The sequence below is a fragment of the Pan troglodytes genome, chromosome 10 (genome assembly GCF_028858775.2).
Source record: "Pan troglodytes isolate AG18354 chromosome 10, NHGRI_mPanTro3-v2.0_pri, whole genome shotgun sequence".
NCBI classification, from domain to species: domain Eukaryota; kingdom Metazoa; phylum Chordata; class Mammalia; order Primates; family Hominidae; genus Pan; species Pan troglodytes.
In genome coordinates this window covers 16742028-16764917 of record NC_072408.2, presented here as the reverse complement: position 1 = coordinate 16764917, position 22890 = coordinate 16742028, and the positions used below count along the sequence as shown (strand labels likewise).

Here is a 22890-nt window from a genome sequence, read left to right as displayed (position 1 = left end):
AGAATCAAAGCTGAAAAAGGAAACATACAGACCAACCATATCTATAGGAAGCACTCTGTAAATGAGGTAGCATGGAAAAAAAAGATTATGTTGAATAAAAAAAAAAAGTTGAACCAGATTTGTTAGGAAAGCAGGAGCATAGGAAAGCCAGAGTGACACTATTTTAAAATCAACTCCATCTAAAAACTAGCAAGGCACATTCCTTGACAGTTAGGACCTACGATTATAAGATGTTTACAGCTAAGGAAGCGATTTAGTAATGCTGCAAGGACAAACTCCTACGACAGCAGAATGTCCAGATGTCCCAATATCACATAACAATACATGCTTTCAAGGTAGCTAAAGTCATACTTTGATGTACTTATGCACTAAGATGACAAGGATAAGTTTCTTTATATCAACAAAGTACTAAATTTTGTCACACTGACAGCCTACCCACATGTAGACATAGCTTAGGTTTTACATAGATTAAACCCCTATAAAAGAAGAGTTTAAAACAAAGACAGCACATTCCTCCTCCTGCTTTTGGAGGATGCCCTACTCTGTAACTGAGTAGCTTTCAATCAACTGTCTATTCTCTCTACACTCTGTGACTCTCCTTGAATTCCTTCCTGCAGGAGATCCAAGAACCCTCTTTCACAGTCTGGTTCAAGAGCCCCTTTCTGACAACAGATTAGTCTGGAGCAGTTACAAATCCCCTCCTTTTTATGTCCATTCCTCAATCTTGAGGGAAAGGGATGATGACCATTCTAACTACTTCTTGCTGATTAGGGACATAAACGTTGGTTAGAGTAATAAAGTTGTTTAGCGCTTTACTGTAGGAGTTCCCTGGTATTAGGGCTGCATTTCAGATGGAGTTGTTTCCATCCAGTTCTAGAGAAAGGTACAGAGAGTTAACAACTTAACATTGTTTGCTCCAGAGAACAAAGGGAATGCTCAGATTTTATAGCAAGTATTCATACCCAGGCTCCCAATCAAGTCTTCTACAGAAATGAATGGTTAAAATTTGAAACTCGCTTAGTTTTCATTAGTCAATACAGCTGATCCCTGATTAGCTGACACAAGTGAGCTTTAATTGATTGATTTAGGTGAGTCTTGAAAGTCCCAAAGTTAAGGAGTGTGGGTTTTCCAGGAACTCAGAGCATTTGTATGAAATCTAGTTAGCAAATGGCTGCTTTGTGCTATTTAAATTTAGGTCCAGTTAGTCCCTCAGAATCCATCTTGAAGGACAGTCTCAAACATGCTGGCAAACAGCATTGCATTCCATCCAACAGAGAAGTGGTTGGCTACCTGCTCTGGGCCCATCGGATCCCTTGCAGGAATCCTAGTGGCAGTGCAGTGGCCAATAGAGCAACTAGAGCCATTTACTTAGGAGAGGCATTCAGGAAAGTACTGGTTAAATGTGAACCAAAGTCTCTTGGGTTAAGTTGGTTCCTATTTCCAGCTGGAGTGAGTTTAAAGTCTCAAAGATTGCATGGGCAGGATCCTGGTGGGAATCTCTTGTAGACATCTGTTAAAAACAAGTTAGAACAATTCTAAAGGGGAGTCAAATGCTTAGCCAAAATATGAGGGGTATCATTAAGATGTGTAGGGTAGAATGCAGAAGAAATCCTATACCAAGGAGAAACCAGCTGAAAATATCTGGACATTGGAAACTTTATCCACTAAGTCCAGCGTGGAGGCTTTCTGAAGATGTCTTTTTCAGAGATTTTGCCAACTCCAAGCCCGCTTAAATATGACTGGAAGTATTTACCCAGGTACAGCAGCAAGTGTTAGAAGTCACTGAGCAGGCCAGGTGCAGTGGCTCATGCCTGTAATCTCAACACTTTGGGAGGCCGAGGCAGGTGGATCACCTGAGGTCAGGAGTTCGAGGCCAGATCCCAGCCTGGCCCACACGGCAAAACCCAATCTCTACTAAAAATACAAAAATTAGCCAGGTGTGGTGGCACATGCCTGTAACCCCAGCTAATTGGGGGGCTGAGGCATGAGAATCACTTGAACTCGGGAGATGGGAGGTTGTAGCGAGCTGAGATCATGCCACTGCACTCCACTCTGGGTGACAGAGTGAGACTCCATTAAAAAAAAAAAAAAAGTCACTGACCAATAAGATCTCATTACTGACCACAGTATCTTATGGATCTAGTTTGTTCCCAATTCTGGTATCTAATGTCCCTAGCTGGTCAGATTTTTAAGAAGGGGAAGTCACCTGAATGTCCCTGGAGCATCCCTAGTCAGGATCGAGGCAAGAGGGTTGGGGGACTCCATCAGGACTGTTATAACCTAATATTGGAGGAACTTAGGAGAATTCAGGATCTACTTCAGTCCACAGGCAGATAACAAGGACTTGAAGACAATGTACAGGGTTAAAATCTAAAAACAGGTGTAACTTTGCTTTCCTTAGAAGCATAATTTTTCTCTCCCGTTGATGATGTAGGAGATCTTAGATTTTAGAACCTCTTGAGGCTAGGAAACCAAACCAAAGCAGCCTTTGGATTTTGCTTATAATAAGGTTCTTGAACCTGCCAGAAAGTGACAATTTTTACTCATTCCCTGTAAAGCTGGGAACGCACGAAGCAAGGCATTTTACGCACTTTTTTTTTTTCTCTGAGACACAGTCTCACGCTGTCGCCCAGGCTGGAGTGCAGTGGTGGGATTTCCACTCACTGCAACCTCCACCTGGGTTCAAGCGATTCTCATGCCTCAGCCTCTCGAGTAGCTGGGACTACAGGCATATGACACGATGCCTGGCTAATTGTTGTGTTTTTAGAAGAGATGAGGTTTCACCATTTTGACCAGGCTGATCTCAAACTCCTGGCCTCAAGTGATCTACCCACCTCAGCCTGCCAACATGCTGGGATTACAGGTGTGATCCACCACCCCTGGCCTCTATGCACATTCTTAAATATGACATTTCAAGCCAAACCTTAGCAATATAAACAATGTTTCCAATTGGATCCTGCTTATAAAGAGAGAGTGGATTTTTACTGAAGTTGTATAAATAAAAATAAAAATATCCACAAATAGTTTCTGAATTTTGCAGGAATCAAGTAGAGAGAAAAAGTAAATGCTTCCATATTTGTTCACAAAGGATTATTTATCAAATTATTGCAAATGATAGATAGCTTGTGACAGAAAATTTCCTTGGCTCTGGAAAATAAAACATTTAAGTCATAAAAACATCCTTATAAATTAATTTTATGTAATTAATTTTGTTTTGCTTGATCTTAATTAGCAATTTTGGACTATAGCTGATTGCGAACGCTTCCAAAGAAGAAATTAAAATAACTGTGAATGACAAAAACCCAGAACAGCCATAGGTAAAGATCTGATTAACGTTACCAATTAACCAGGAAATTTAAGTGTTTCTGTGGCATACAATCATCCAACATAAAAATTGCAATTATTATAGGTATCTCAGCATGTCAGTATCTTAGGAATCTCATAAAATTTCACATTTCTATAAATGATGAACTTACACAAACACAGCTTAAAGAAAGGTAAAACACCATTTCTTATTTGACAATGCTTCTAGCAGTATTTGCCAAATAAGCCTAATCATTTAATAACTCTACGAGAAAGACAAGCCTTTGGAGGAGCATATCTAGGGGGTCCACCTGGAAAAATCCCAGTCAATTTTAGGCCAAAAGGCTTAATTTAGGATTTGGATTCTAGAGAAACCTGCCAAAGATGTCAAAAAGCTTAAAATACTTCCTTCAACAGATAATAAGTCACTGCTAAGAATACTACTCATTTAATCAGAGTGACAACCTAAAGACCTCAGAAAGTTACATGGATGGAAAAACTTTTACCCTTTTAAAGCTCAGTTTCCCTAAGCAGTCAAAGCCTAATAAAGACACCATGAAGCACTGGGAATTATCTTGGTAAAACACAGAATCTTTGTTTTCTAGGCCAGTGACCTTGATCAGGGGAATACATTTAGTAACAACATAGGAAATCCTAGTAACAAAACAATTTTGACACATTAAGAAAAAACAACAATATAGAATCAAGTTTTGCTGAAGTAAAATGTTGCCTTTCTAGACCTTTAAGATAAATCCCAAACCAGGACTAGACAGTTCTCAGGAAGGAATGTGGCAGAAATAGGAATTAGTTTGTAATTCAGAATGGCTGTTAAGGAAACATTGCAGAATTAAAAATCAAAGCCTCTTGTAATCTTACTAAGAACAAATCAATATTTTAAGAGACTCATATTGTTTTAATGTAGGAGACCAAAATTTAAGTTTTGTATCAGTGCATCTTAACATCAAAGTTCCATTTTTTCCAACTTTTATTTTAGATGTAGGGGATACATGTGCAGGTCTGTTACTTGCAGTTTTTCCAGGGGCATGGTGGAAGCTGCTGATGATTCCACCATTCTGGAGTCTGGAGGATGGTGGCCCTCTTCTCACAGCTCTACTAGGTAGTATCCCAGTGGGGACATAACTGGCAACTGTAGACATAATTGTTTGGCTTGCTACAAATCCATTTTCTGTTCATGTAGATTCTGCCACTGTTGACTCCATTGTCATTCAGGAAGGCACATTCTCCACCTCCTCTGATAGCAAGCCTAAATCCAAACACAAAAATAGTAAATATTTGTAAGTTAGACACCTGCATTTGTTCCTCCCCTATCATCTTCTGCACCCCCTCCATATTTCAATGTGAATAAGAGAAAAGCAAAAGTCTGTCATTAATATTGCTTCATAGTAATATAAACCATTTCTGTATTTAGTGTCCTTTATGTCCTCAAGGTCCTTGCTTGAAAATCACAAGCTTATCATTCATCCATACCAAGCCCAGCTATGTTGATAGGTATTTAACTGATGCTTGCTGCTGTACCCAAATGAACTGCTGCCATTGGTGGTCTTCAGTCAAGATGATTTCCAGTCTCCTCCCAAATTGTTTTATAAATGTGTGAAAACTAAAAAAAAAAAAAAAAAACTAGTAAATTCCTGAAAGGGCTTAGCTTTGATTAATTGGTATGACTGGGTTCCTACATTTTATCTGCTGCAATGTAATGATTATATTCAAAATACCCCTTTGAAATGTTCACAGTCCAAGGAACTGTTACTAGTTTCCTTCTGGTGATAAAGCTTTAGGAGGGAGAGATTCCCATGAGTTCCCTGGATGCTTTCCTATTGTAAATGGATGCAACACCTGCAAGAGTGGGCTTAACAGCCTTGTGGATATCAGCTCCTCAGTGGCTTCCTATGATTGTAGAACCTTTGTTGCACGTCAGCTATAAGTAGGGATTTCAGCAGTTTTAAATCAGTGGATGAAAGTGTAAAATTGTGAGAAATGTCACTGTCATGTTAAAGACTTCAACTGAAATCACAGGTAAAGCTTTCCCAAAGACACAGCTAACAAACTGAAGAGCATAAAAAGGGTTTAGATTTCTTACCTCATATTGCAGTAAGTTTTCCATGGTACTACATTTCTTATCTCATAAACACTACTCACACACATAACCATACATAAACACAGCAAAAGATGAGAAGTCTCAAAACATACATGTTATTATATTCCATGTTGTCTGTCCATTTCCAAATGTGATGGGATGATTCTCTTCTTAGGCCAATCCAATGGTCAGAAGGGCCTTTTTATCTTTTCAGGAAATTCTATAACAAAACAGAAACTAACACCATGAGCCCCTTTCTTTCATATTACTCTGGAGTCTCTCTGCCCTATCCCTTCTCTTTTTCACTGGCAGCGTGGTATAATTAAGCAGCATAAATTCTGGAGTGAGACTAATTCCCAGTTCTCAGTTTAAGTCATTTAACGTCTCTGATCCTAAATTACTTTATTTAAAGTGAGCATAAATCCCAGTTTCATTGGGAAATTCTCAGTTTATGCTTGTCATTCCACCAACGTATTAATGATCACTTTTAATGCCCTATATGTCTTAATCTAGATGACAAATTATATAATTACCTTACTTCTTAATAGAATGAGAACAATACATCTCATCTTACCAGCTCACCATGAGCATTACATGGGGAAATATATCTAAAATGTCTCACAGGGTTCTAGGCAGAGAACACACCCTCAACAAATGTTAGACATGAAAACACATCTCATGCCCCTGGAATGGGATCCTTCTTAGTATTTCAGCTTTAACCCTATGTAGCCGACCTGCCTCAGGCGGCTAAGTATTTAACAGAAAACATGATCCAAAAATATCTCTTACCAGTTCCTCCATAGTTGCAAACTGAGCAAGGCTGGCTTCTAATGAGACACAGAACATTTGACTCAATGTCCAATTTCTTATGCCTTCAGAAAAATAAAAACATTTACTCCTAAATCTAATTCAGCTTTTTGGGCAAGCAGCGTATTTAGATGACTCTACCACTGGCTTTTCCTTTCTTGCTAAAAGTGAGACAATCACAATGAAACATAATAAATAAATTTTCTCACCCATTTTATCTATTTTTCTGCTTACCTTCCTGAGGTCAATTGTGAAGTGTACATATCTGATTGTTGTTTTCCTAACTCATCACAAAGTGCCTTATCCTAAGCACAACAATCATCAGTCCAGTGGTTTCCAGCTGGGTATCTGCACCCTTGACTTTCTGAAATTTACACTGACACTAACAGTTTCAAGGAAATCAATTTCTATAGCATCGACTTCCATAGTACTGTACTTTCACAGGGTCATACGGGTGATTTTTCCATATCCTCCCTCATATTAGCCCTTCTTTCTCTTGACAAAGCAATGCTGAGGACCTATTATTACCTCTATACAAGAGATGATTTTTTTATGTATACAGTTCTCTGTACTTTCGTGCATTCTCAATCTGCTTAAGTAGAAGATACCAGCTCTTAAGGCCAGGTGATTTGCCTGAAAACATTTCAAGTAGAGATCTTACTTTATTTTTAATAAAAAATGACAATTCTGAGAGGAACTTGTCAGGAAATAGTTCCGTAAATGGAATTCCTATACCCATAGCCTTTCTTATATCAATGGACGGCAAATGCATTCTTGCCAAGGCTCAAAACCTTTGACATTCCTCTTTCTGAGACGTTTTATCCAATTTGACATAAAATACTGTTGGCTCAGCTTTCAAAATATCCAGAGTCTGACCACCCTCCCCTACCTAGTCTCGATATAGCAATTAAATGATTATTCTACAATGAAAGTCACATCAAGACATTCCTCTCGTACAACTTCCCTCATCTAGTCTCCCTATTGCACTGAAGGTCAAAGCCAAAGTCTTTAACTGACCCTCAAGGTTCCTCCGTTCCTGATTCCCCATGGTATCACTCTTCTTCTCCATCTTCACTTTGCTTCACCTACAGCAGCCTCCTTGCTCTTCCTCAAATAAGCCAGGAAGAGTCCTCCTTTAGGCTTTTGGTCTACTTGTTCTCTGCCTGGAATAGGTTCCTTCACATGGTTCCTCCATCTCTTTCAAAAGGTTGCTGAAATGTCATCTTCCTAAGAAGCCTTAGTTTTGTCAACCTACTGCAACCTGTTATACCTCCACCCTTATTTATTTTTACTTGTGTTTTTCTGCTGGAATATAAGTTCCAAAGGGCATGAATTCTTTTGTGTGTATTTTGTTTGCTGATGTAATTCAAGCATTTCACACAGCGACAGGCACATAATGGAGCTTAATAAATATTTATTGACAACAAAAACATATGGAGAATATTGTACAGTTTGGAGAACAAGTAACTTACCTGACAAAACAATAGAAAGTGCAATCACACTTGTAGTCAGGACTGCAATGATGAACAAGCAACAATAAACCTTGACAGGAGTTACTGGAGATATAATTGCTAGACATTGTCTTTGCAGAGTTTTATCTGTAAATTAGAAACATCAGAATCTCAATCTCAGGAATATCGTAGGGAGAAAAAATTTATCATAGAATCAACACTAAGATCAGATGTACTTCAATTCTCCTACTGCCAACTCCTTTCACAAAAGGGCTTGGTTCATAAATGAGAATAATGGCCCAAAGAGGGCTAGAGATAAAAATCGAATTCTCCCCACCCCCCAGGGAATCTTCCAGTTATTGGAAAAAGAGTAGAAATTGGGATGAAAAAGAAACATACACAATCCAGATTTAGCCCCATAGTAAAGCAGCTGGTTAGAAGCAACAAGGGAAGCAGAAAATAAATCAATGTAATTCACCATATTGACAGAATGAGACAAGGGACAACATATGAGCATCTGAATAAATGCAGCAAGAGGATGTGAAAAGCTTAATATTCATCCACGATAGTAAGACTCAACAAATTAGAAATTGAAGAACTTTCTTCAACCTGATAAAGGGCATCTACAGAAAAACTACAACTAGCAACAACCTTAACGATGAAAGACTAAATGCTTTCCCCCAGTGACATAGAACAAGGCAAGGATGTCTGATCTCTCTCACCAATCCAATTTAACATTTTACTGGATGTCCTATTGGGGCAAAAAGGCAAGAAAAAAGAAATAAATATCATACAGATTGGAAAGAAATAAAAGCATTGCTATTCACAGACAACACAGTTGTCTGCATGTAAAATTCTAAGGAATCTACCAAATGGCTATGAGAATAAATGAATTTGGCAAAGCTACAGGATTACCTATGTTCATATATAAAAATCACTTATATTTCCATATTCATAATTATGAAGTGGAAATTTAAATATAAAAACAGTGTCATTTATAATAACATGAAAGATATCAAATAAATATATCAAAATATGTTTAGGATCAGTATGATGAAAGCAGGAAACCAAAGGGACAAAGAAATCAAAGCAGACTTGAATCAACAGAGAGATATAAGATATTCATAGATTGGAATATGCAATATTGCTGGATGTCAATTATACCCAAACAGGTTTAGAGATTCAGTGCAATCCTGATAAACATTGCAGTATGAATTTTTTGTAGAAATAAGCAAGGTAATTTTAAAATTATATGAAAAAGCAAAGAACTAGGATAGCCAAACAATTTTGAAGGAAAAAAAAATGGCCAAATTTGGAAATCAGGGAACCTGCTTTCGTAATTTACAAAGTAATAGAAACAAAGACAGTATGATATTGACAAAAGAACAGACACATAAATCAATGGAACAGAAAAAAGGTTTCAGAAACAAATCTAAACGTGTATGGTCAATTGACATTTGACAGACGTGGAAAGTAATCAGGTAGGTAAGGGGTAATATTTTCTGAACATGTAGTGCTGGAACAATTGAGTGTCCTAATGCAAAACAGTGAACCTCAGCTCACACCTAATACCTTATAAGAAAATTAACTCAAAATAAATTTTAGACTCATATATAAAGCCTCAAACCCTAAAACTATTAGAAGAGGAAAATTACATTTTTGTGAACTTGAATTAGGCAAAAATTTCTTACATACAACACCAAAAGCATTATCAATATTTTAAAAATTGATAAATTGAACTTTAACGTAATTAAAACTCTCTGCTAGAAAAAAACCCTGAAAAGGGAATAAAAAGACAAGCAAAGGCAGAAAAACATCTCTCTAAAAAGCAACTTGTATCTAGAATATATTAAGAACTCAAAACTCAACAATAAGAAAACGAAGACTAGATTAAAAAGTGGGCCAATGATTTGGAGATATACTTGATTAAAGAGGATATATGAATAGCAAACAAGTGCATAAAAACATGCTTGAAATAACCAGCCATTTGAGAAATACAAATTAAAACCATGAGTGACTACTACATGGTTATTAGAGTGGCAAACAAAACAGAAAAAGAAACAAGTGCTGGTGAGGAAGGGATGTGATATGGTTTGGATCTGTGTCCCCACCCAAATCTTATGTTGAATTGTAATCTCCAGCGTTGGAGGTGGGGTCTGGTGGAAGGAGATTGGATCATGGGGGCAGATTTCCCCCTTGGCACTGTGTCGTGATAAGAGTGAGTTCTCGTGAGATCTGGCGGTTGAAAACTGTGTGGTGCCCTCCCTCACTTCCTCTCTTCCTCCTGCTCTGGCCAAGTGAAGTATGGACTCCCCCTTTGCCTTCTGCCATGAATTGTAAGTTTCCTGAGGCATCCCCAGAAGCTGAGCAGATGCCAGAATCATGCTTCCTGGCCAGCCTGTGGAATGGTGAGCCAATTAAACCTCTTTTCTTTACAAATTACTCAGTCTCAGGCTATTTCTTTATAGCAGTGAGAGAATGGACAGGATGCAACTGGAATTTTCATGCATCATCACTGGAAATGCAAAATGTTATGGGCATTTTGGAAAACAGTTAAGCAGTTTGTTATGGTAAATGTAAATTCACCACATGCCCTAGCCATCCTATCCCTAGGTATTTAAACAAGGGAAGTGAAAACTTGTGTTTACCCAAAAACCTGTAAGGAATATTTTACACCATGTTTATTCATTATCACAAAAAACTAGCAACAACTCAAATATGCTTCAGCTGCTGAAGAGGTAAACAACTATTCCTCAGCCCTAATAAAAGAAAAAACTCGATCACACATTCACAATTGTCAATTTCTTACTGTGTGTTAGCTGGCCAAACTTTTGTCAGGTTTTTCTCCTCCCCACAGGCCCTACACGTGTTTGCCCACAAGTTTGCCTAAATGCCTCAAAGCACAGACTTGCGAAAAACATCCTGCCTTAACCTGACCACAGACCACATTGCACCATTTCCTGCTGAAACACCTAGACTTTGCCCCCTGCTCTCTCCCACACCACTAACTTTTTTTTTTTTTTTTTTTTTTAAGACAGAGTCTCTGTCGCCCACGCTGGAGTGCAGGAGCATGATCTTGGCTCACTGTAAGCTTCCACCTCCCGGGTTCATGCCATTCTCCTGCCTCAGCCTCCCGAGTAGCTGGGACCACAGATGCCCACCACCATGCCCGGCTAATTTTTTGTATTTTGTTTAGTAGAGACGGGGTTTCAGCAGGTTAGCCAGGATGGTCTCAATCTCCTGACCTCGTGATCCACCCGCCTCAGCCTCCCAAATTGCTGGGATTATAGGCATAAGCCACCGCACCTGGCCTACTAACATATTTTTGAAATCAGTGTTATTCCTATTGCAACAGTCCTTTTGAATAAAGTTTCTCCCTAAGTCCAGACTTGTTTTTCTTTGACAAATGATACATACTATAATACAGATGACTTGAAAATGCATTATTGCTAAGTGAATGAAGTCAGATTCTACATTTACCTACTGCAAGATTCCATCGATGTGACATTCTGGAAAAGCAAAAGTGCAAGATCAGAAAACAGATGAGTGGTTGCCAAGGGCTAGGGGTAGAGGAAGAGACATTCTACAAAGGGACATGAGGGAATTTCGAGTGGGTGGGTATGGCTCTATATCTTGACTTTTATGGTAGTTACATGAGTATATATGTTTACCATAGAAATCTACACCAAAAGAGTGAATTTTACTGAATATAAATTATAATACTTTAAAAGTCCCTGCCAACTTTCGTCCGTTTAATATACATCTACAAGAATAACAGGGAGCTTCAGCTTAAATTCTAGACAGGGGGAAAGATGGGTAAGATTGGATGATCTTAAGCAGTAAATATCGTTTGGATTTTGGCTCATATAAAAATATCAACCTTTATTCTTTTTGGTTCTACACTAATGCAAAATTGTCTTAAAGGTTCAGAATACTAAGACTTCCGTAATTCTTTTTCATTGCTACTAGGGTAATGTGTAACTCTCCCCTTAAAACTTCCCCCAAATCTCCCATTTGCCTCTCTTAATAATCTTCTAAATGTGCCTGCTTTCTCTTCTTCTTTTTTACATCTCTAGCCCCTCCTACTAATACTGAGACAGCCAGGTGGGAAGGGGTCCCTGGAGAAACTCCAATTAGCCTGCCCACTGAGGTGGAGCCTTGGGAAGTTCACAAGGTTTGCAGCAGAGAGAAGCCTGAGCCTGGCCCCTGTTTTTCATTTGTAGAACCTGGGATTCAAACTGTCAGGTGGGAAGCGCTCCGGCGGAAGGACTCTGGCCTTGCAAGAGTACCTGTTTCCCCCTTTTTTTCCCTTTTTCACCCAATAAAACTCTGCTTCACACACCCTTTAAACCATCTCCGAGCCTGAATTTCCGTGGCCGTGGGACAAAGAATCCCATTTTTAGCTGAAATAAGGAAAAGTCCTGCAGCAATATTCCCACATGCATCTTGTTCCACTTCTCTCTTGCTCACTTATTTCTCTTCTACCTTTCTTACAGTGTGTCCTGACTCCCGCAAATTCATACCACTCTTAAGGTACACACTGAACACAATAACTCTTCAGACTTCTAGTTGGAAAAACAACATTAGGAATTACCTCTCAGAAGAACAGAGAAATAAAGCATTATTACTGATCAAATTTTAACTCAGTTTCAGGATCTGAAAAACTTAAATCACAGGATGCATTTTAAAAAACAAGTTTCACAACTGTACCAGGTAACAAATATTTAGTTTCGGTTCTGTAAACATTCTTTAGAATATAACATTTGGCTTAGTTAGTAAGAATATAACTTAGTAGGAATGTAACTTAGCCAAAAGTTACATTTGTAACATCTAAAAAATGTTAGAACGTACTGCTCCGGGAGACAAATTAAAGAAGACCGATTTGAGTAATAATAAAACTCCCATCACCTGCAAAGCCGGCTCTGCGTGAATTACTCTTTCTCCATTGTAATCCCCGTCTTGATAAATCGGCTCTATCTAGCAGGCAAAGTGAACCCACTGGACGGTTACAACAGTACCATGAATGCTAAGAGCTAGGAGCAACATGTTACAAAAACAGTGGCACCCCTTAAAAACAAGTTTCCCCAAGAAAGGTGGGAGGAAAATAGGGGCTCAGGACAGTTGCAAATAGATGCCTATCTTCCAAATAAAATGCCAAGTCTTCTTGAGGTCACAGCATCCACAAGTTTCCAACTAGGCTGGAAAAACAAGTTGGATCAGAGAGAGGTTGGGGGAGGGCCCGTGGGTGGCCCTGAAGCAGGCCACTAGGACGTCCTGTTTCCCTCTCTCCGCCCTTCCAAAAGCCCTTAAGCCACAGACAGCCGTGGCCCGTCCAGGGGGCACTCCCCTCTCAGGTCCCCCAAAGTTCTGCAAACTCTGACGACAAAGGCAAGTCAGAGTCCCGTGACATGTGGGGAGGCATCGCACAGATTTTTCTTTTCATGGCCTGGTCAGAGAGAGTGCTCACCCAACCGAGAAGGCCCTGGCGGGGTCACACTGGCTAAATAAAAAGCGCCTTCTTCTGCTTTTTTCGGAGCTCCAGGTGACGCCTCCTCCTTCACTCCAGGGCGGAGCTCTGCAGAAAAGGCGGGGAGGCACGGAGGGAGGTGTATTGGGGCTGCGGGATTCGCGGCTACATGGGCTTCTAGGCTCTCTCGCGCCCACCCTGCCCCGAGCTACGGAGCCACTTCCGGTCCCGCGGACTCCAAGCCTCAAGTTTCCGCCACACCCTCCAGAGAAGCGTCCCCGCCGCAGCCCCGGGGGGCGGGAGGCGCGAGGCGCGACTGCACCCAGCACTGGCCCCACCTCCCACGCGCCCGCGGGAGATTTGCTTGGGGCTGGATCCCCCGCCTACCGTTTCCCCGCAGCCGCCGGCGCTTCTGGCGCTTGTGACCTGAGCAGGAAGCCCAGAGAGAAACCAGAAAGACAGGAAGGGGATTCCTGGACTTCCTTTCCACATCCGGCAGGAACGCGACCCTCCCTCCTCCAGCTAGGAGCGCTTGGCCGGGTCTGGTGGACCCCTTACCCTGTGATAAGGACCCAGAGGATGCCCTTGTCCCCGGGATTAGGGGGAACCCAATGGAGGCCTCGACCCAGGGCCGATTCCCACCCTGGGCCACAGGAGCTTTTTAGGCAGTGAAACTATTCTATGTGTAATGGTGGATATGTTATAGGAGGCAGAAACGAATTATTTGGGTAGACAGGGTAAAGCCAGTCCCCGGTAGAAAACTTTGCTTTTAACAAAAAGCAGCTCAAAAATAGCTCCCTTGCTAACCTCATGCAGTTCAAAGAAATCACTTTTCTAACAAGAGGCCTGAAAGAGCAGACAGTAAAACACAGAAAAGACAGCTGGGACACAGAAGGACTGGGGTGGACAGCCGGGAGTCTCCCGGGTAATCACCAAGCTTCACACTTACACGATGGGCCCCAGTAAAACAGTGGGCCTTAATAAGCACATTCCTTTCTCTTTAGGCGCACCAAGATGCCTGCAGCTTCAAGAAGATGTATGGGAACAGACACAGAAACTTTCCCTACCAGATAAGCAGGACAAAGAAACACAGACTAAGAGTTGGCCTGTGTGGTCACGGAGTGGGTTAAGAGATGATAAAAAAAATCTGCTCTGTACAGATAGCACACCTGGTCCCAACTAAACCCTGGGGCCCTAGAAAGATAAGACACCCCCTCCTCACAAGCCCCTCCTCAAGAGCCCCCTCCTCAAGAGCCCATTTATAAAAACTCTGACATTCTTACTACAACTTGGCAATCTTCTCAGGATCCCTCTCTAACAGAGACCTGTTCTTTCCTTTTGCCTATTAAACTCCTGCTCCAAACTCACTGTGTGTGTGTGTGTCCGAGACCTCGATCTCCTTGGCCATGAGACTAAGAATCTTGGTATTTACCCCAGACAACGAGGCTGCTTCAGATATATCTCACACGTTTGTCAAACCCACAGAATGTACAACAGAAAGAGGGAACCCTAAACGATGGACTTACTTACAATGTATCAATATTTGTTCATCAAGACAAATTGTACAACACTAATGGGCAATGTTAATAATAAGGGAAATTGTGAGGGAGGAAGAAGTGATAAATGAGAAATCTACACTTGCCACTCAATTTTTCCACAACCCTAAAACTATTCTAAAATAACATGTATTAATTATTTTTAAAAAGCAGATGACTTTTTGTCAGTTATGATTGTTTTTAGCTATGACATAGAAAGCTATAATCATCCTTCAATTTAACTTATAATTTGTTGATATATATATCATATATATGTATGTGTATATATATTATATATGTATACACACACACATACTTTGCACCACAGGATACAGTAAGATTATAATTTTCTTACATGATAATGAAACAACCTCGATCACATTTCAGAAGTAGTGCCTTAACAGTCCTTCCACCTTTTGACTCTCTCTGAGGAAGTATGGAAAAGGAGATATGATGTTAATATCTAAGTTTATTGCTTGTGTAACAAATATTTTGCTACGTATGCATACGGATAATAAAAATAATAATACTATATAGCTATAACTATCCTAATATAACCCTTATAAAGAAAAGTGTCTATGAAAAATGAGTGAGTTTGAGTGCATCACGGTGGTTTAAATTTTTTTTTCTTTCTTTCTTTTTTCAAACTCTAAAAGACAGGCATAAAAGGATCTGATTGCAGGTCCTTAAATTTGACTAGGTTTCTTAAATGTGTCATCACAGTAAATGAAATGTAAGCCCATGTCTATTATATATGAAAAAAAGTTAATACATAAGCACAAGACTGTTAATTTCTGGAATTGCATTCAGAATTCTCCTGTCCTCAGAAGAAAGGAAATGTTCTGCCTCATGCATTATTGTCCTTTGTATATAAAGGACAATAAATAAAGGTTATGTAAATAAGTACACAGCCAGGATTCTTTTAGGACACACACATAGAATGTAAGTTATTTGGCTTTTGAATAAAATGATTACTTGCAAAGTCTGTTGCAGTTAGAAATGCTTACTGAAGCTGACTCAAATCTTTCCTCCTTATTATTACCTAGTTAAATAAACAAATGGCAAACATTTGTGTGGAGAGTCATATATTACGTGAAGTGCTAGATGGTGGCATGTTAATAAAAGGCCCTACTAGTAAAAAATGTAGAGTTTTTAAAATTGAAATGAAAAAACCTTTATTGGATTTTTTAGATCTGCCTATAGTAACAGCCCCAGTTCCCCTGCTAACATCATCATCATAGCAGTTACAATATATCTATCTCTTATTTTGCCTTAGAGTGGTATTACTCAAAGTGTATATCATGGATCAGTGGCAGTTCATGAACTATGTGTTATCAGTCCATGGTGAGGTAAACACAGACTTTATTAGTCTGTTTTCACGCTGCTGATAAAGACATACCCAAGACTGGGCAATTTACAGATAAAGAGGTTTAATTGGACTTACAGTTCCATGTGGCTGGGGAAGCCTCACAATCATGGCAGAAGGCAAGGAGGAGCAAGTCATGTCTTACATGGATGGCAGCAAGCAGAGAGAGCTTGTGCAGGAAAATTTCCCCTTATAATAAACATTAAACCTCATGAGACTTACTCACTATCACAAGAACAGCTCGGGAAAGACCTGCCCCATGATGCAATTACCTCTCACTGGGTGCCTCCCACAACACATGGGAATTCAAGATGAGATTTGGGTGGTGACACAGCCAAACCATATCACAGACATTGAGAGTAAGCATTTAAAAACTCATATAGCAATTTGACATTTCCTTAATAACCAAGTGGGTGAATCCACCTTGTTGGACAGGAAATAGACAAGTGTGGTACCATCAGATTCAGTGGTGGGTCACTTCTGACATGAGTGTGTATGAGTCACAACATTAAGAAGTTTGGGATCTTAAGGTTATTTTCTCAACTACAATCCAACTGTGCATAAAAATCTGAAATTCACATATTACCTTCTTGCAAAATAATAACAAATAATTGTGAAATTTACAGGATAACTTGTTGGAAATAGTTATTGATGATTTACTGAAAATAAAATTTGAAAACACGGCATCATTTGCATTATTTGGGGTAAGATTTAAAAACAAATAACCTTAACTTGCAGAAATTATCTTAAAATTTCTTTCTCTGTTCTCTTGAATATAGATCTTTGAAATCAGTTCTACTTTTAATGGTAAATAGAAATACTTGAGGTACTCTTTCTCTTCAGTGAACAGAATCTTGTCATAAATGCAACCTCGTAAGCTCATTTCTCACATTACAACTTTACATATTAATATAAATAAAATTTATTCACAGTGTGGGTGTAGACATTTAATATAGGAAATACAATTTCATACTTAAACTTGGGATTAGTTACAGTTTTTTTTTCCTTTCTTCCATTTTGTTTCTTAATTGACAAATAGTAACTACATATTCATAAAGTATGTAGTGATGTTTTGATAGATATGATGTACAACAATTCTATTAGGGTAATTATCATATCTATCATCTCAAACATTTATCATTTCTTTATGTTGGAAACATTTAATATCCTCTTTCTAGCTTTCTGAAACAATATAACATATTATTGTTAACTGTAGTAATCCTACAGTGCTATGGAATGCTAGGAGGTATTCCACTTATCTCGTGCACAATGGAGAAACAGAAAATGTTTTTTTTTTTTCCTATCACATCATCAGGCTGAACATTTTCTAAACTTTCATCCTCTGTTTCCCTTTTAAAACTGAATATTTTAACAGCACCCAAGTCACCTCTTAACTGCTTCAATGCTTAGAAGTTTCTTCTGCCAGATACCCTAAATCATCTCCCTCAAGTTCGAAGTTCCACAAATCTGTAGGCTGCAATAAGTCTACATGGTTTCCAGGAGGTGAAGCCTGAACCCAACTGGCAGCACACAAAGCCTAGAATATCCTCTTTCCTGGTACCACCCTGTGCCACTGGACTCACGGTGTGAGATGAGTGACTGCACAACCACATTCAACAAAGGAGGAGGTACAACTGGGCAGAGACAACATCACAACCAGAGAAGATTACAAAATCATTCAAGAGGATGCTGAGATAAAGTACAGTTACCTACTCTCCATTATTCTTTGCTGAGAAAAGTGAGGGTATGGCATCAGCAGAAAATTATGTTTATTCTTAAATAAATCCCAATAGGATGGGGTTGATTGTCAGGCAGTAGAATGAGATAAAAATCTGCATTCATTAAAAATCTTTGTGCATAAGGAAAAGAACAGCAATGGCAAGGGAGAAAAGAGAGCCTTCTCTTTTTCTTAAATAAGACAGGAAACTGCATTCTTTTCCTTGCTGTAGTGGCAGCAGACTTACTGGTTTTCATAAAACATAATTTCTGCAATGCGGTCTGTTGATAAGGCTGCTCCATGATGGGAGGACAGACATGAGGCCAAGTGTTCATGACAGAACTAGGTCTTCTCTCAAAGCCTCTAATGTGTGCTATTTCTCATGAGGAACCTGACACTATATGACACTTCAGTTAAAGCTTCTGAAATATTGCAATGGCATAATTGACAGGTTTTTTGGTGTGGTGACTTTCTTGTACATGTAAACTCTTTGAGAAAAGTTGGGGATAAAAGGACAGGGGAGCGTTTGATTTAGAGCCACAATGTTCCAGACGCCAGCCACAGATCCCTCTGCCCTGTGTCACTACACGTTCTTTTCTGAGAAACATTCAATTGCTGAGTGTTACACACTGTGGTTGAAGAAAATGATCCACTCACCACCATCTGCTCTCTCTCATCCTCTGTGTGAAGCTCCCAATAGCAGAGGCTGAAGACAGAAAGGTCGTCTCTGTTTCCTTGCACCAGGTACATTACTTGGTGACCTGGTGAATGGCATGGGCAAGGTAGCCCACGTTGCCGGAGGTGACCCCTGCCACAGAAATGCGGCTGTCCTTTGTCATATAGATGGAGAACTCCTTGGTTAGCCACTCCACCTGTTCAGGCTTTAGCCCTGTGAAACAAAACATGCCAGTTTGGGCAGTGATATGTGGCCAGTTGTGGGTGGAACCCTTCTTCTTGAGGTTGGAGACAAGCTGAGTCCGCATGCTAATGATGTGGTCGGCCATGCCTTTCACTTCTTGCAACCATTGTTTTCATGAATCTGGGGTGTTCAGAATGGTAGAAGCAATCTGGGCCCCATTGTGGGGACGGTTGGCATACATGGGATGGATCAAGATCTTCAACTGTGACTCTACCCTTTTGGTTTCATCTCATCTTTGCATACTACAGTGAAGGCTCCTACACGCTCACCATATAAGCCCATGTTCTTGGCATACGATTGGCAGAGACAAACCTTAATGCCCTGTTCAATGAAGTGGTGCACAGCCCGGGCATCCTTATCACCATCACCACTGGTAAAGCCTTGGTAGGCCATGTCAAAGAAGGCAAAGAGACTCTTCTTCTTCACCATTGTTGCTGTATCCTTCCACTGTTCCAGACGTGGGTCCACTCCCGTGGGATTGTGGGTGCAGGCATGCAGAAGAACAACATTTTGCTCTGGTATTTTTGAAAGGCCCTCCACAGCGCCTGTGAAGTCAAAACCGCAAGTCTTGGGGTCATAAAGCCGATAACCTTGTAGCTGCATGCCAGTGTCCCTGAAGATGGGCGTGTGATTTCCCCAGCTTGGTTTGGGCAGAAAGACATCTCAGCTGAACTTAAAAAATCTTTGCAGAAAGCTGGCTCCTATCCTTAAGGCTCCAGTTCCAGAAATGGTCTGCACAGTGACAAACTGGCCACTTTTCAAGACTTCGCTGTTCTCACCAAGGGCTAGTTCTGCAGATGCCTTGCAAAATTCAGCCAGTCCCCCAATGGACAGGTATTCCTTGTCCAAACTTTTTGTGGCAATCTGGGCCTCTGCCTTGGGGACGCTAGGCAGCACGTCCAAGGCTTTCCGTTATCATCCCGGTAGGCACCAACTCCCAGATTCATCTTTTTGCTATTGGTGTCCCTCTTAAAGTCTTCAATGACTGCCAGGATGATATCTGGAGGTCCCATTTCCACATGGGTCCATCAGGAGCTGGCTCTGGCAGAGGCCGCAGCTGCGAGGCCCAGGTGGAAGGTGGCAGCGATCCCAGAGAGGACGCAGCCAGAGTGCAGCAGGGCCATGGTGGACAGTAGGAGGGCAGTGGGCAGCCGCAGGACTGAGCAGAGGGCTCTCTGTAGTGTTTTAATTGCGAGAGACGATTTGTGAGGCTGATCTGAAGCTGTAGCCAATCTGGTCTGCTTTGCATGTCTTTCTGTATGGTCCATAGCAAATTTGCTGAGGACCTCCATCTTGTTTAACATCCTTGGGAGCAAGACCTGTAACCACTTGGCAAGGTTTTGTGTAGCCTCTGTGTAGCTTGGATTCAATCCTGGCTTAGGGAATGAGACTTACCTGGTTTGATATCTGCATGACCTTTTGCTATTTGTTGATTCCATTTCTCTCCATGAACTGCCTTGGATTTTCCTTTCTCTGAGCCTTTAGTAAAGTTTGAAAGCCAGAAATATTGGCCACTTGGTGTGGCTAAATTCAGATAATAAGGGAGTTAAGAGGAATTTCTTAAGGAGTGCTCAGCTTAACTAAAAGTGGATATCCAAGTTAGAGTCATATTTAAAAGGTTTCCCTTTTCTTGGACCTTGTTTTGCTGGGAAAAGGTTTTTCTTGGTCAACTGAATTATTTTTTCTTCATTTTGCTTTGCCACTTTTTTAATGCACGCACAAGAGAGGAGAGACCTCTTTTTTTTCTCATGGACTCCAGAAATTAAAAGCACCCAGAGGCCAATAATCCAATTAGGAGATTGGCCAATGAAAGATCTTATGGGGACCGGGTTATCTTCTACCTGTCTGTGTAATTCTATATGTGTTGTGTGTGTGATGTTTACATAAAAAAAAAAGAGCTCTAATTAATTTTGCCTAAAGGAAGACAAGCACTTGGATCAAATATTTTATGAAAGAGAAGACAAAAAGCTGTGGTACCTTTCAGTTCACGTGACTTTAATCTTGGAGACATAAAAACAGCCTTAAAGATTATTGGTAAAAAGCAGATGTCATCAAAATGTAAATAGGTGGACTAAATTATGCAGGTCAGATACTAGGTTGGCAAAATATTTTAAGGTCATAAACTGCTTTTTTGGTTTTTGAGAACTTTTCAATTTGCTGGCTTCACAATTGGCAAGGCCTGGGGACACATGGAACTAAACACTCCCTTAATTATGTTGGAAGGAGTCAAACCTTGGCTGCACCTAGCACATAATCAAAACAACTTACCAGGTTTTACATTAAAGTTAAAAACTGCTAAAAGTTACCATTATGACATGTAATTGAGACTATTGGAAATAGATTTACATGCAAGGTGCGTAAGAACAGTGAAATGTGTTTTTAATAAAGATTATAAGAAATCATAAAAATGTAAATTCCTGCCTAGGGTTGAAGATTTGTTTTAAATTAGATAAGATAAAGCTAAAAGTTCAAACAACTGGTGGAAGGATTGTAAAAATTAATCTTGCAACAAATTCTCTGTGTGAACATATTGACTAACTTCAAAAAGTATTATATGATTTTTTCTGTAAATTGAGCATTCAAATAAAAGCACAGCAAGGTATCCTTAAGGCACTAATCTGCTCGTCAGCAAAATTTGTATGAAAGGGCTGTACAAGGTTTTTTCTTTAAAAAAATTTCTTAGTTGTTATTTCAGCAAAATAAATAACTTATGGTAATCCGGAATTCTATTTCATAACAGCAAGTATTTTAAGCCTCTAATATATTTAATAGGCTTTCCAAAATCAAACTTCAGTTTCAAAATTGTCTTTTCTGACACCTGGCTTTTCAGATACTTCAGAGGGCCCCTGGAGTGTTCAGAAAAGAAAGGTAAACAGGATTATGTGACATGTTTAGGTACATGGGATTGCCAAAATGGTATTCAGTCTTCTTTAGGTCATATTTTGGTGAATAATACTAATATATGTTCCAAAATTGTATGGAATTTCTAAAATTCTAATGTCTAAAGAATATCCTATCAATCATAATTAAAGTTGTTAAGTTATTGTAAACCACAGAGATAACAAAACTTTGTCAATTGTGTTTCTAACTGTAACTACCCTGGACATATTGTTATTCACAGACAATTGTTGTTTTAATCTTTTTCAAAAGATGGTTTATAATAAGCTAGAGAACTTTTACAAGTGCTCTCAGATACAGGTTTCTCATACCTTTGGGGATTGTGACATTGGAATAAAGGAAAAATGTACAGAACTCATGAAGAGCTAAAATATTCATAAATATCAAGCAAAATAAGGGTTAACTGGGTGAATTCAAAAAAATGAAGCAATCTTTTTCAATTTTGCTTGGATATTGCTGATCCTTGTTTTGTTTTTTAGAGTCAAGAAAACATATTTTGAACTATTTATAGCCTTTAATCATTGAGTAGAGTATACTCCTGTGAACAAAATTTGGAGTATATTTGCTTCTCTCTGCCTGGTTCCTGTAGAATTTGGAAATTATCTGTGAGTATTCTTCACTTACAGCAATATACTTGTTTGCATCAGTGCAGTAAAAATCCATTTTCTTTTGCAACAGGATGCAATTGGAGTAACTGGTTGTTTTACCAAGGCTTTGACTGGAAGGGTATGCTTCTCTTTAAGGAGTCAAGCTCAACTTGCAGAGCCAATAAAAGTCCCTTGGGGAAGGCCGGGCGTGGTGGCTCACACCTGTAATCCCAGCACTCTGGGAGGCCAAGGCGGGTGGATCACCTGAGGTTGGGAGTTTGAGACCAGCCTGACAAACATGGAGAAACCCCATCTCCACTAAAAATACAAAATTGGCCATGTATGGTGGCACATGCCTGTAGTCCCAGCTACTCGGGAGACTGAGGCAAGAGAATTGCTTGAAGCCGGGAGGCAGCGGTTGCGGTGAGCCAAGATTGTGCCATTGCACTCCAGCCTGGACAACAAGAGTGAGACTCTCTCAAAAAAAAAAAAAAAAAAAAAAAAAAAGTCCCTTGAGGAAACTGGTCTCATAGCCTTGTCTATGCAGTTCCTGTACAGGGTTCATGACCTGTGATCAGTAAAGAATGTCACTTTCTAACAGGCCCAGGAGCTCCAAGTTTATCTTGGAACCTTAAGACAAGAGGATTACCCAACTCACAGGTATTTGAGGATACAAATACATGTCTGGGCGTGGCTTTAAAAGATCTTATTTGAGATTACTTGTGGAACAGCATTCCATCAAAGC

The 22890-nt window shown here is 39.8% G+C and overlaps 2 protein-coding genes and 1 pseudogene across 9 annotated transcripts in view; all 3 read right to left on the bottom strand.

Annotated features, from left to right (window-relative positions):
• The window catches only part of LOC134806925 (C-type lectin domain family 2 member D), a 78875-nt gene extending 74433 nt beyond the window's left edge, over window positions 1–4442 (bottom strand). The window contains exon 1 of the mRNA XM_063786310.1: window positions 4332–4442. The gene's annotated coding sequence lies outside the window, so the exon portion shown is untranslated. The remainder of the gene's footprint in view (window positions 1–4331) is intronic.
• Window positions 3076–22890, bottom strand: part of CLEC2D (C-type lectin domain family 2 member D) — a 123641-nt gene continuing 103826 nt past the window's right edge. For 5 of the 8 annotated variants that reach the window (XM_063786319.1, XM_063786321.1, XM_063786322.1 and 2 more), the window contains 4 exons: window positions 7678–7803; window positions 5512–5618; window positions 4792–4921; window positions 3076–4567 (listed from right to left, as the gene is read on the bottom strand). The gene's annotated coding sequence lies outside the window, so the exon portion shown is untranslated. Of the gene's footprint in view, window positions 4568–4791; window positions 4922–5511; window positions 5619–6187; window positions 6271–7677; window positions 7804–22890 lie in introns of all 8 variants that reach the window. The other 3 variants (XM_063786324.1, XM_063786325.1, XM_063786326.1) reach the window with 2 other exon arrangements.
• LOC129136511 (aspartate aminotransferase, mitochondrial-like) lies at window positions 18362–20060 on the bottom strand (annotated as a pseudogene).